Below are 10217 nucleotides of genomic sequence, written 5' to 3' on the forward strand. Positions count from 1 at the left end.
CAACTAAGGATATACAGAAGAAGCTACCTCGAGACTGGTAGTAGGGGCAGGGACTCGGAACGGGCTAGTCCCACACATGTCTGTGACTATTAAAATTGGGAGGAATATCTCAGCTGTGGAGGTGAGAGGAGCAAGGGGTCCCCACCCCATACCAGGCTTCCCAGCCCAGGGTTCCAGTTTCAGGGAGAGAAGTGCCCATAATTTCTGGTTGTGAATACCAGTGAAGATTGTGACTAAGTAACACGGAGCGTGGCTGCAATCCCAGGCACTCCTCTTAAAGAGCCCATGCACGAAATTACACGCTAATGGACTCACTGGCTCTGAGCTCCAGTGCTGTGGCAGTAGCCCAAAAGTTTCCAGGGGAGGAACTGAGTTGTTTGGCTTGAGGGTGAAGGCTAAAGGGGCAGCTTTCTCCTGGACAGCGGAGCTGGCAGAAGCCATAGTTTCTTTGTTGAGCTCTCCTCCTTTCCAGTATGCAGACAATGCCAGCCACCATATCTGAGTTTCTATCAATCATGGTAATAACATTTATTCACCCTGTTTCCCTGAGACCCCACCCCACCATATATTCAGGAACACCTAAGCAGCTTCCAGTGGCTGTTTTTGTACAAACCGCCTGCTTTGGCTCATGCTGCAGACTTTCCTAAGGTTCACAAGACCCAAACAAGCAGCTTCTGGCTTCAGCATGTCCCATGCCTCTGGCTGAGCATCCCTAAGCCTGGCACTAATAGCAGCTGACCTTGGTTTGTGGCTTGGCCTCTCAAGGCACTTCCAAGCACAGAACAGGTGGTGGCCATCTGTGGATTGCTTTGTGACTCATGGTAGGTGGCCCCAGGCAGGCCATAGACTGCAGCTGAACTTGGCCTGCGGTGGGTCTCCTCCCAGGTGGGCCTAGGGCTGGCACATGTGGCCAGCTTTGAACCACACTGGAGAATCACCCAGCCACCTCCAAGGATGATACATCCAAGGAGTGGATTATAAGGATGCTCAATGATCTCAGGGAGAACTTTAACAGAGAGGCAGAGAACATAAAAATGAAGATAGAAATCATAAAAAAGAATCAGTCAGAAATAAAGAATACAAAAACTGAAATGAAGAATGCATTAGAGGGAATCAACAGTAGATTAGATAAAGCAAAGGATTGAATCAGTGATTTAGAAGATAAGGTAAAAGAAAACACTCAATCAGAACAGCAAAAAGAAAAAAGTATCCAAAAAAAATGAGTACAGTTTAAGGGGCCTCTGGGACAATATCGAGTGTACCAACATTCGTATCATAAGGGTACCAGAAGGAGAAGAGAGAGGGAAAGGAATCAGAAAACTATTTGAAGAAATAATCACAGAAAAATTCCCTAACCTGGTGAAGGAAATGAATATTCAAGCCCAGGAAGCACAGAGTGCCAGACGAGATGAACCCAAAGAGGCCCACACCAGACACATCATAATTAAAATGGCAAAGAGTAAAGACAAAGAGAGAATCTTAAAAGCAGTAAGAGAAAAGCAGTTAGTTACTACAAGGGAGCTCACATAAGACTATCAGCTGATTTTTCAACAGAAACTTTGCAGGTCAGAAGGGATGAGCAAGAAATATTCAAAATGATGAAAAGACCTACAACCATGATTATGCTACCCAGCAAAGTTATCATATAGAATTGAAGGACAGTTAAAGAGCTTCCCAGTCAAGAAAAAGCTAAAGGAGTTCATCATCCCAAACCTGTATTACCTATAATCTTAGAGAAACTTCTTTATGACAAAAAAATAAAAATAAATAAATAAAAATATGAATAATAAAATGCAATAACTACATATCTATCAACAATTACTCCAAATGTAAATGGATTAAACATCCTAATCAAAAGACATAGGGTGGCTGCATTGAAAAGGACACAAGATCCATATATATGCTGCCTACAAGAGACTCACTTCAGATTGCAACACACACACACACACAGACTGAAAGGAAAGGGATCAAAAACATATTTCATGAAAATGGAAAAAAACACAACCAAAACCTGGGGTAGCAATACTTATACCAGACAAAATAGACTTTAAAACAAAAGCTATAACAAGAGACAAAGAAGAAACCAGTAATCCCACTTCTGGGTATTTATCTGAAGAAACCCAAAATTCTTCTTTCAGCGACTGTGTTCATCCATACATTCATTGCAGCATTGTTTACAATGGTCAAGGTATGAAGGCAGCCTGGTTGTCCTGAATGGATGAATGGATAAAGAAGAGGTCGTACATTTATACAGTAGAATATTACTCAGCCATTAAAAAGAATGAAATCGTGCCATCTGTGACAATATGGATGGACCTAGACGGTATGGTTCTGAGTGTAGTAAGTCAGACAGTGAAAGAAATGTCATATGATCTCAGTTATAAGTGGAATCTAAAGAACAAAATGAACAAAGAAATAAAACAGAAACAAATTCATAGATACAGAGAAGTTTTGATTGTTGCCAGATGGGAGGGGGTTTGGGGGTGGGTAAAAAAGGAGAACAGTTTAAGAAGTACAAATTGGTTGTTACACAGTAGTCATGGGGATGTAGGGCATAGCATAAAGGAATACAGTCAATAATATTGTGATAACAATGTATGGTATCAGATGGGTACTAGATTTGTTCGGGTGATAGATAGGAGGGGGGCTGGGGCCAGGGTGAAAAGATAAAGGGATTAAGAAATACAAATTAGAAGTTACAAAATAGTCAATGGTATATAAAGTAAAACATAGGGAATATAGTCAATGAAATGGTAAAAACTATGCATTACCAAGTGGGTACTAGACTAGTCAGAGGGATCACTTCTTAAATTATATAAATGTCTAACCATTATGCTATACATCTGAAATTAATATAAAATAATATAGAATGGCAACTGTGATTAAAAAATTTTAAAGGTGGGGGAAGATAATGGGGAATAGAGGTTCAAAATTCCAGGTATCAAACAAGGAATGGGGATGTAATGTACAGCATAGGAAATATAGTTAATAATATTGTGATAGGATATCATGGTTGCTGAATTTATCATGGTGATCACTTCTTTAGATATGTAAATGTTGAATAACTATGGTGTATACCTGAAACTAATATAATACTGTATGTTAGCTTTATTTTAATAACATTCTTAAAAAACAACACCTGTTGTGTCATTTAGCGGTCTGTTTCCAACCTCTCAGAAAAGAACATGGATTTAATGTGATCCTGGAGAATACAAGAAAAAGAGGGCTTGCCCTCTGATCCTCTATTTGAAGCTGTTGATTTAGTCCAAGCACATTTGAAATGAATCAAGATGGTTAACATCTGCCTCTCTTTATTAGAAAAATTCTCCTTATTATAAATAAACACTTTGGGTATGATTATGAATTCCATTTAGTCAATGGATTTGTGTTTCCTAAGCAACTTGAGCACTGGGCCAAAAGCACAAGCTGTGTTCTAAATTTCTCTAGAATCCATCTGTTGTTCAAGGTGGCCTGCGGGGCCTCTGGTCCCACTTCCCACATAAGAATGCAGGATATGGCTGGGCCAAAAAGGAACACCCACGGAGCCATAGGTAGGGGAGTCATCCTGCTATAGTCTCACTGGAGGATGGATTCACACAATGTGCAACCTGCTGTCCGCTTTCTGCCAACCAACCGACTCTCTCCTTAAGTCCACTCCTCAGCGCAGCCGTGGCAGCTATATTAGTGGCCGATGGCTCAAGGGTTACAGCTGAGGGCCAACTAGCCACAGCTGACGGCCATCTACTACCCGAGCCAGCACCCCCCCCCATGTGAGGCCAAGAAACTGCTCTGGAAACTGCTCTCTGGGGCTCTGTCTCCACACCATCAGTGGACACAAAGGAAAAAGCAAATAATTAGCCAGTACATACAGGCTCTTGCCTTTTCGTATGTAACAGCTGATTCAGCTACACTGAAGAACCTTGAACCACTGTCTTGATTTTCCTGATTGCCATGACAATGGAATGGTGTAGAGGTGCTTGGGCCTCCTGGGACAGAATCACACCTGAATCAACACTTCATTAATTACCAGAACACAGAAGAGGCCCATCAAACAGTTGCTTTGCCTTTCAGCCTTCTCAATGTGGGTGTTCAATGATGTCAGGGAAGTAAAGTAGACCTAGATGAGATAGTTTTTTGAGGGGACGTGGGCATTAGAAAACAGGACCTTTGAGAAGAGGTTGGGCATCCTACCCCACACACCTACTCCATGTATTCTCTCCTTCTGTCATGCAGGGTGTCATATGGGGTCTCTGGTCCTGCTCCCCACATAAGAACGCAGGACATGATGAGGCCAAAAAGGAATACCCACGGAGACATAGATAGGGGAGTCATATTACTATGGTCTCGCTGGTGGCTGGGTTGGAGACAAAGGAAGCAAGAGCCAGATGATCCGCAACCTGCCGTTTACTTCTCTGCCAACCAACCTCACTTACTAACTGCACTCTGCCATCCTAACTGCAATCCACAATCCACAATCCGTGCTTGCTAGCTTAGCCACGGCAGTTATATCAATGGCTAATGGCTAACCGGTAACAGCTGATGGCCAACTAGTCACAGCTGATGACCATCTACTACCCAAGCCAGCACCTTTTCACCTGAGGCCGAGAGCCTGGAAACTGCTCTGTGGGACTCTGTCCCCATATCTTCAGTTCTCATGAATGTACACTATGTAACTGTATTATAACTCTTCAGAGAGATAACCACACTGCTGTTGTTTAAACTTCTTTAATGGGGTGTGTCATGCAGGGTCTCTGGTCCTGCTCCCCACACAAGCACGCAGGATATGGTGAGGCCAAAAAGGAACACCAACGGACCTATAGTTAGGGGAGTCATACTACTATATTCTCGCTGGCGGCTGGATTGGAGACACAGGATGCAGTCCACTTCTCTGCCAACTAACAACAACAACCCCCTAGCGAAGCCATGACAATTATATTAGTGGCTAATAGCTAACCTGTAACAGCTCACAGCCACCCAGCCACAGCAGATGGCCATCTGATTACAGCTGATGGCCATTGAGTAACTGAGCCAGCACCTTTCTATGTGAGGCCGAGAGCCTGGAAACTGCTCTTTGGGACTCTGTCTCCACAGCATCCCTGGAGTGGGCTCATGCTCCCCTGTCATGCAGGGACTCAGCTCCCGCTCCCCACATAAGAATGCAGGGTATGGTGAGGCCAAAGAGCCTCACCAATAGAGCCATAGGGGATTCATACCACCATATTCTCAATGGTGGCTGGTCGAGATACAAAAGCAAACATCCGCCAGTACCCCAACAAGGTGTCTTCCTGCACCCCAGTCTCACTGGTGGTGGGGCAAGACACAGGAAGCAGGATTAACACAATCTGCAATCCAAAATCTGCTTGCTAAATGCACTTTCTAGCCATAATATGCTGTCCGCTTATTATTAACCAACCTACCCCACTTGCTAGCTGCAATCTGCCCTTGCTAGTGTAGACACGACAGTTATATTAGTGGCTAACCGCTAACTGGTTACAGCCAATGGCCAGCTAGTCACAGCTGATAGCCATCTATTACCTGAGCCGGCACCTTTCCAGGTGAGGTCAAGAGCCTGGAAACTGCTCTCTTGGCTCTGTCCCCACAGGATGGTTCTGTGAATTCTGGGAAATGATTTCTTGCTAAAAGCTGGAAAAATTACAAGCCTATAATAGAGAGTAAGGCCCTTTTCACTGAACATAGTATACCTCTCACATTTGAAAATTTAAAAACTCAACGTGTATGTTTGAAAACAAATAAGGCCAACCTGAAGATTAAATGATAAATTGGAAGATTAATGTGGGGACAGAGCCCCAGAGAGCAGTTTCCAGGCTCTCAGCCTCAGGTGGAAATGTGCTGGCTCAGGTAGTAGATAGCCATCATCTGTGGCTGGTTGGCCGTCAGCTGTAACCAGTGAGCCATTGACCACTAATATAACTGCCGCGGCTACGAAGAGAGAGGAGGAGAGAGGAGGAGACTGAAGGAGAGTGGAGGAGAATGGGTCAGTTGGCAGCAAAGCGGACAGCGGGTCGCACGTCGTGTAAACCCAGCCTCCAGTGAGATCATGGTGGTATGACTTCCCTACCTATGGTTCCGTGGGTGTTCCTTTTTGGCCTAGCCATATCCTGCGTTCTTGTGTGGGGAGTGGGACCAGAGACCCCGCAGGGTCCCCCGCATGACAAATGGCACAGCGAGCAGGGTCTCCTGCACAACAAATGGTGCAGCGAGGAGAGTATGGTGTCGGCCAAAACTCTCCGGAACATACTGGAGCAGTATAGACGTATAAAAGCTCAGTTTCATAAGCAGGGTGTGGTGCAGGCCAAAACCTACCAAAGCATGGTGGAGTGGTTTGTGCGTGTGAGAGCCCAGCTTCGGGAGGCCCGTGAGGAGCGACACCGGGAACGGGAGGTGCGGTCCACCTGGGAAACTCAAGCCTCCAGCTGGCACACCATCTTTTTGGCTATGGAAGGCATTGCCTTAATTTTGGTGATCTGCTGCGGCCTTAGGCTCCGAGGGTTGTGGACATCTTACAAGGAGGCCTCCACACACTCAGACACCTGGCACGGTGAGCAGGAATCCGACCAGGTAGGAATGGAGTCTGACTCTGGGCAGGAGGACGTGTGGCCCCCACAGAGTGTGTGGTGTCCGGTGGCCACTGTTCTCAAGAGTTGGACCCCCAAGGAGGGGTGGGAGGACATGGATGGCTCCCCGGCCAGCGTGGAGAGCGCCCTGCAGGCTCTGGCTGAGCGGTTGCCAGAGGAGGAGAAGGCCACAGCCGGCCGTGTGGGCTGGATGTTCCTCACGGTCTTGAGTCTCAACACGGAAAATGCGCTTAATGAAATGGCCCAGGTGCCAGACCAGGTGTCCTGGTTGGAAGCATTGGAAGCCCGGGTCCGCCTATTAGAAGAGGGAAGTCTCCCACAGTGGAGACTCTGAGGTAGAGGCTGAGGCAGCAAGTGGAGACAATGTAGCTCCCAACCCCCAAGCCCGGCCAATCTTGAAGCAAAAAGTAAAACGTGAGCAACCTTTGGGCCCCGGGGGCGTTGCTGCAGGCAACCCAGCTGTGACTGAGTTCACAAACTACACCCCTTACACTCCCACTGAATTGCAGGAGCTAGGGAGGCGGTACAAACAGAGCCCTGGAGAGCCAGTCTCAGCTTGGCTATTACGTTTATGGGATGAGGGAGCAGACAAAATTCTCTGCTCCCCAGGTGAGATGGAAAAGCTAGCCTTTGTGACAGTGCATCCGTCCTTGCGACAAAGATTACAGAACTGCCATAGTTTGGCCCACGACCAGGGCAACCATTCTCTAATGGAGTGGCTCACTGCTGCGGTACGCACAGTATGGGGACAGGCTGGCGAGCTGCCAGACACTGTGAGTCAATGGCAGTCATATACGGAACTTACGCAAATCATCTGTGAAATGGGTATGAGACATGCTATTTTTAACCTTAACATACAGGAGCCGGATGACGAGCTTTTCACAGCCAGCATGAGAGATCTGGTTTTGGATACTGCACCTGCGAGTGCTTTTGGATCCTTGGTTGCTATTCTTATACCTTATGTAGGGCGACAGATCCATGAAGTTACAACTGCCATGGCCACCCTAGGGGATGTTGAAAGCCAGAGGCGAAGGAAATTAAGACAGGAGGTTCACACAGTTGAGACCTGGAAGCCCAAACCAAAGGTAAAGGGGTGAAGTCGCGGGTCTCAGAGAGTAACATGTGCACAAATGTGGCGTGATCTTGTGACAGCAGGAGTCGATCAGGAGAAAATAGACGGAAAACCCAATGCACTCCTGCTGGAAATTTGGAAACAGTTGCGACCAGAACAACAATTCCGGAGAAGCATAAAGGAGACGTCTGGGAAAGCGCGACCCATGTCCCTCCAGGACTTCATGAAGCCGCTTGAGGACAACTCCTTTCAGCTTGATTAGAGGTGGGGCCAAGGTACCCGGTCAGAGGGGACGAGCAGGGACTGGAGGCCCCACATGGAACTATCCATACATTGGTCCCCTTCTAATGTGCAGAGGGTTTTGGCCCTAGTTGACACTAGTGCAGACATATTGTTTATGGGAGCCCAGAACTGTTCCCTGGACCAGCAATCTGCATTGATGGCTACGGGGGAAAGACTGTGACTGTGAAAGCCGTTTCCTTACCACTGGGTATAGGAAGGCTTCCCCCTCGTACCTACAAGGTTTATGTCTCCCCCGTTCCGGAGTATATTCTAGGGTTGGGCATGCTACATGGCCTCAGCTTACAGACGTCAGTAGGAGAGTTCCGTCTCCGGATCCGGGTGGTGAAAGTGGTGACATGCGGGGATGCTCACCACCCTCCTCAAGTGTTGCCACAGCCCCGGCGTGTGGTTACAGTGCGACAGTACCACCTGCCAGGAGGGCAGGAGGAGATTGGTCGTACAATATTGGAATTGGAGAAGGCACATATTGTGAGGCCAACACACAGTCCCTTTAACTCCCCAGTATGGCCTGTCAAGAAGCCAGATGGGACCTGGCAAATGACTGTGGACTATAGTTTCCACCAGTGAGACTCTGTTAAAACCAGGCTATGGCAGAAATGGAAACATTTTGCTGCCAGCCCCCACATGCTTGAAAGCAGGGAAACGGCAGCAATGGACTTGGCCCTGGCAGGTCAAAAGCCCCCACTGTCGATGGTTGGGCCTGATAGACCCATGGGGGGCCTATTTGACTCATGATTTACAAGTGACGCCAGGGGTGGTGGCTGAGTAGCCACCGCAAGTGACTGTAGTATACGGATGTCCCGATACCAGGATGATTTTGCGGGGAGAGTGTGTGCTCTCACTATGGCCTATTATGGGGTCCCCTGTTCTGTTACATGTTGAAACTATGCAAGGGACCCCAAGCACTGCCATAAAGGTCTGGTACCACAAACCGGGAAAGGTGCCCATGGCAGCGACCCTCCTTTCCCAGGACAAAAAGCTAGTGTGTATCCTCCCAGATGGAAGGGATTTGCCATTGTTGGTTCCTAAGACTACCATTTCTTTTCGTCCGTAGGTGTCAATAGGCTAATATGGCACAGGGACCCTAGTGAAAGACGCTTGTTGTGTAGATTATGAGGCGAGAACCTGTAAGGGTGGAGTGTGGGGACAGAGCCCCAGAGTGCAGTTTCCAGGCTCTTGGCCTCATGTGGAAAGGTGCTGGCTCAGGTAGTAGATAGCCATCAGCTGTGGCTGGTTGGCCGTCAGCTGTAACCATTGAGCCATTGGCCACTAATATAACTGCCGCGGCTACGAAGAGAGAGAAGGAGAGAGGAGGAGACTGAAGGAGAGTGGAGGAGAATGGGTCAGTTGGCAGCAAAGCGGACAGCAGGTCGCACGTCGTGTAAACCCAGCCTCCAGTGAGACCATAGTGGTATGACTTCCCTACCTATGGCTCCATGAGTGTTCCTTTTTGGCCTAGCCATATCCTGCGTTCTTGTGTGGGGAGTGGGACCAGAGACCCTGTAGGGTCCCCCGCACGACAATTGAACTGAAGGAACTATTTAGCATGTAGCACAAAAATTCAAAGGAATAATAATTGTGAAAGAGAGTTTAAGAGACCTAGAGGATACAATGAAAAGAACTGATTCATACTTCAAATTGGAGTTCTAAAAGTAGAAGAGAAAAAGAATGTGGCAAAGGATATATTTGAAGAAAGTCATGAGAAATTTTCAGAACAATGGATTCAAGAATTTAAATATTTAAAAAGGGATAAACAAAATGATATACAAGATCTGCCAGTTAAGTTCACAAACTTGCCACCGTGTGCTTACAATAGGCAGCATTGGACAAACAGCTCAGTGAGCTGGATAAACCTTGGTATATCAGTGTCTCACAGCCATGTTCGTGTCGACATGTGGCAGTGTTTTGCTGAGTGGCATTCATTTTTGTTGTTGTGTGTTTTTGTGTGCTATCATGAAAATGTCTGAGTTTGAATTAGAGCAATAAACAAACATTAAATTTCTTGTTAAACTTGGCAAGAGTGAAAGTGAAATCAGCCACATGTTAGTCCAAGTTTATGGGGATAATGCCATGAATAAAACGGAAGTGTAAACATGAATTAAACATTTTTCTGAGGGGAAAGAACACATCACTGATGAAGTCAGGGCAGCCAGTAATGAGCAGAATGGATGAAAGTGTTGCAAAAGTTCATCAAATTGTGCGTCGAAATCGTCAGCTAACTGTGAGAAGCATAGTAGACCAAGTAA

The sequence above is a fragment of the Rhinolophus ferrumequinum genome, chromosome 20 (genome assembly GCF_004115265.2).
Source record: "Rhinolophus ferrumequinum isolate MPI-CBG mRhiFer1 chromosome 20, mRhiFer1_v1.p, whole genome shotgun sequence".
Lineage (NCBI taxonomy): Eukaryota > Metazoa > Chordata > Mammalia > Chiroptera > Rhinolophidae > Rhinolophus > Rhinolophus ferrumequinum.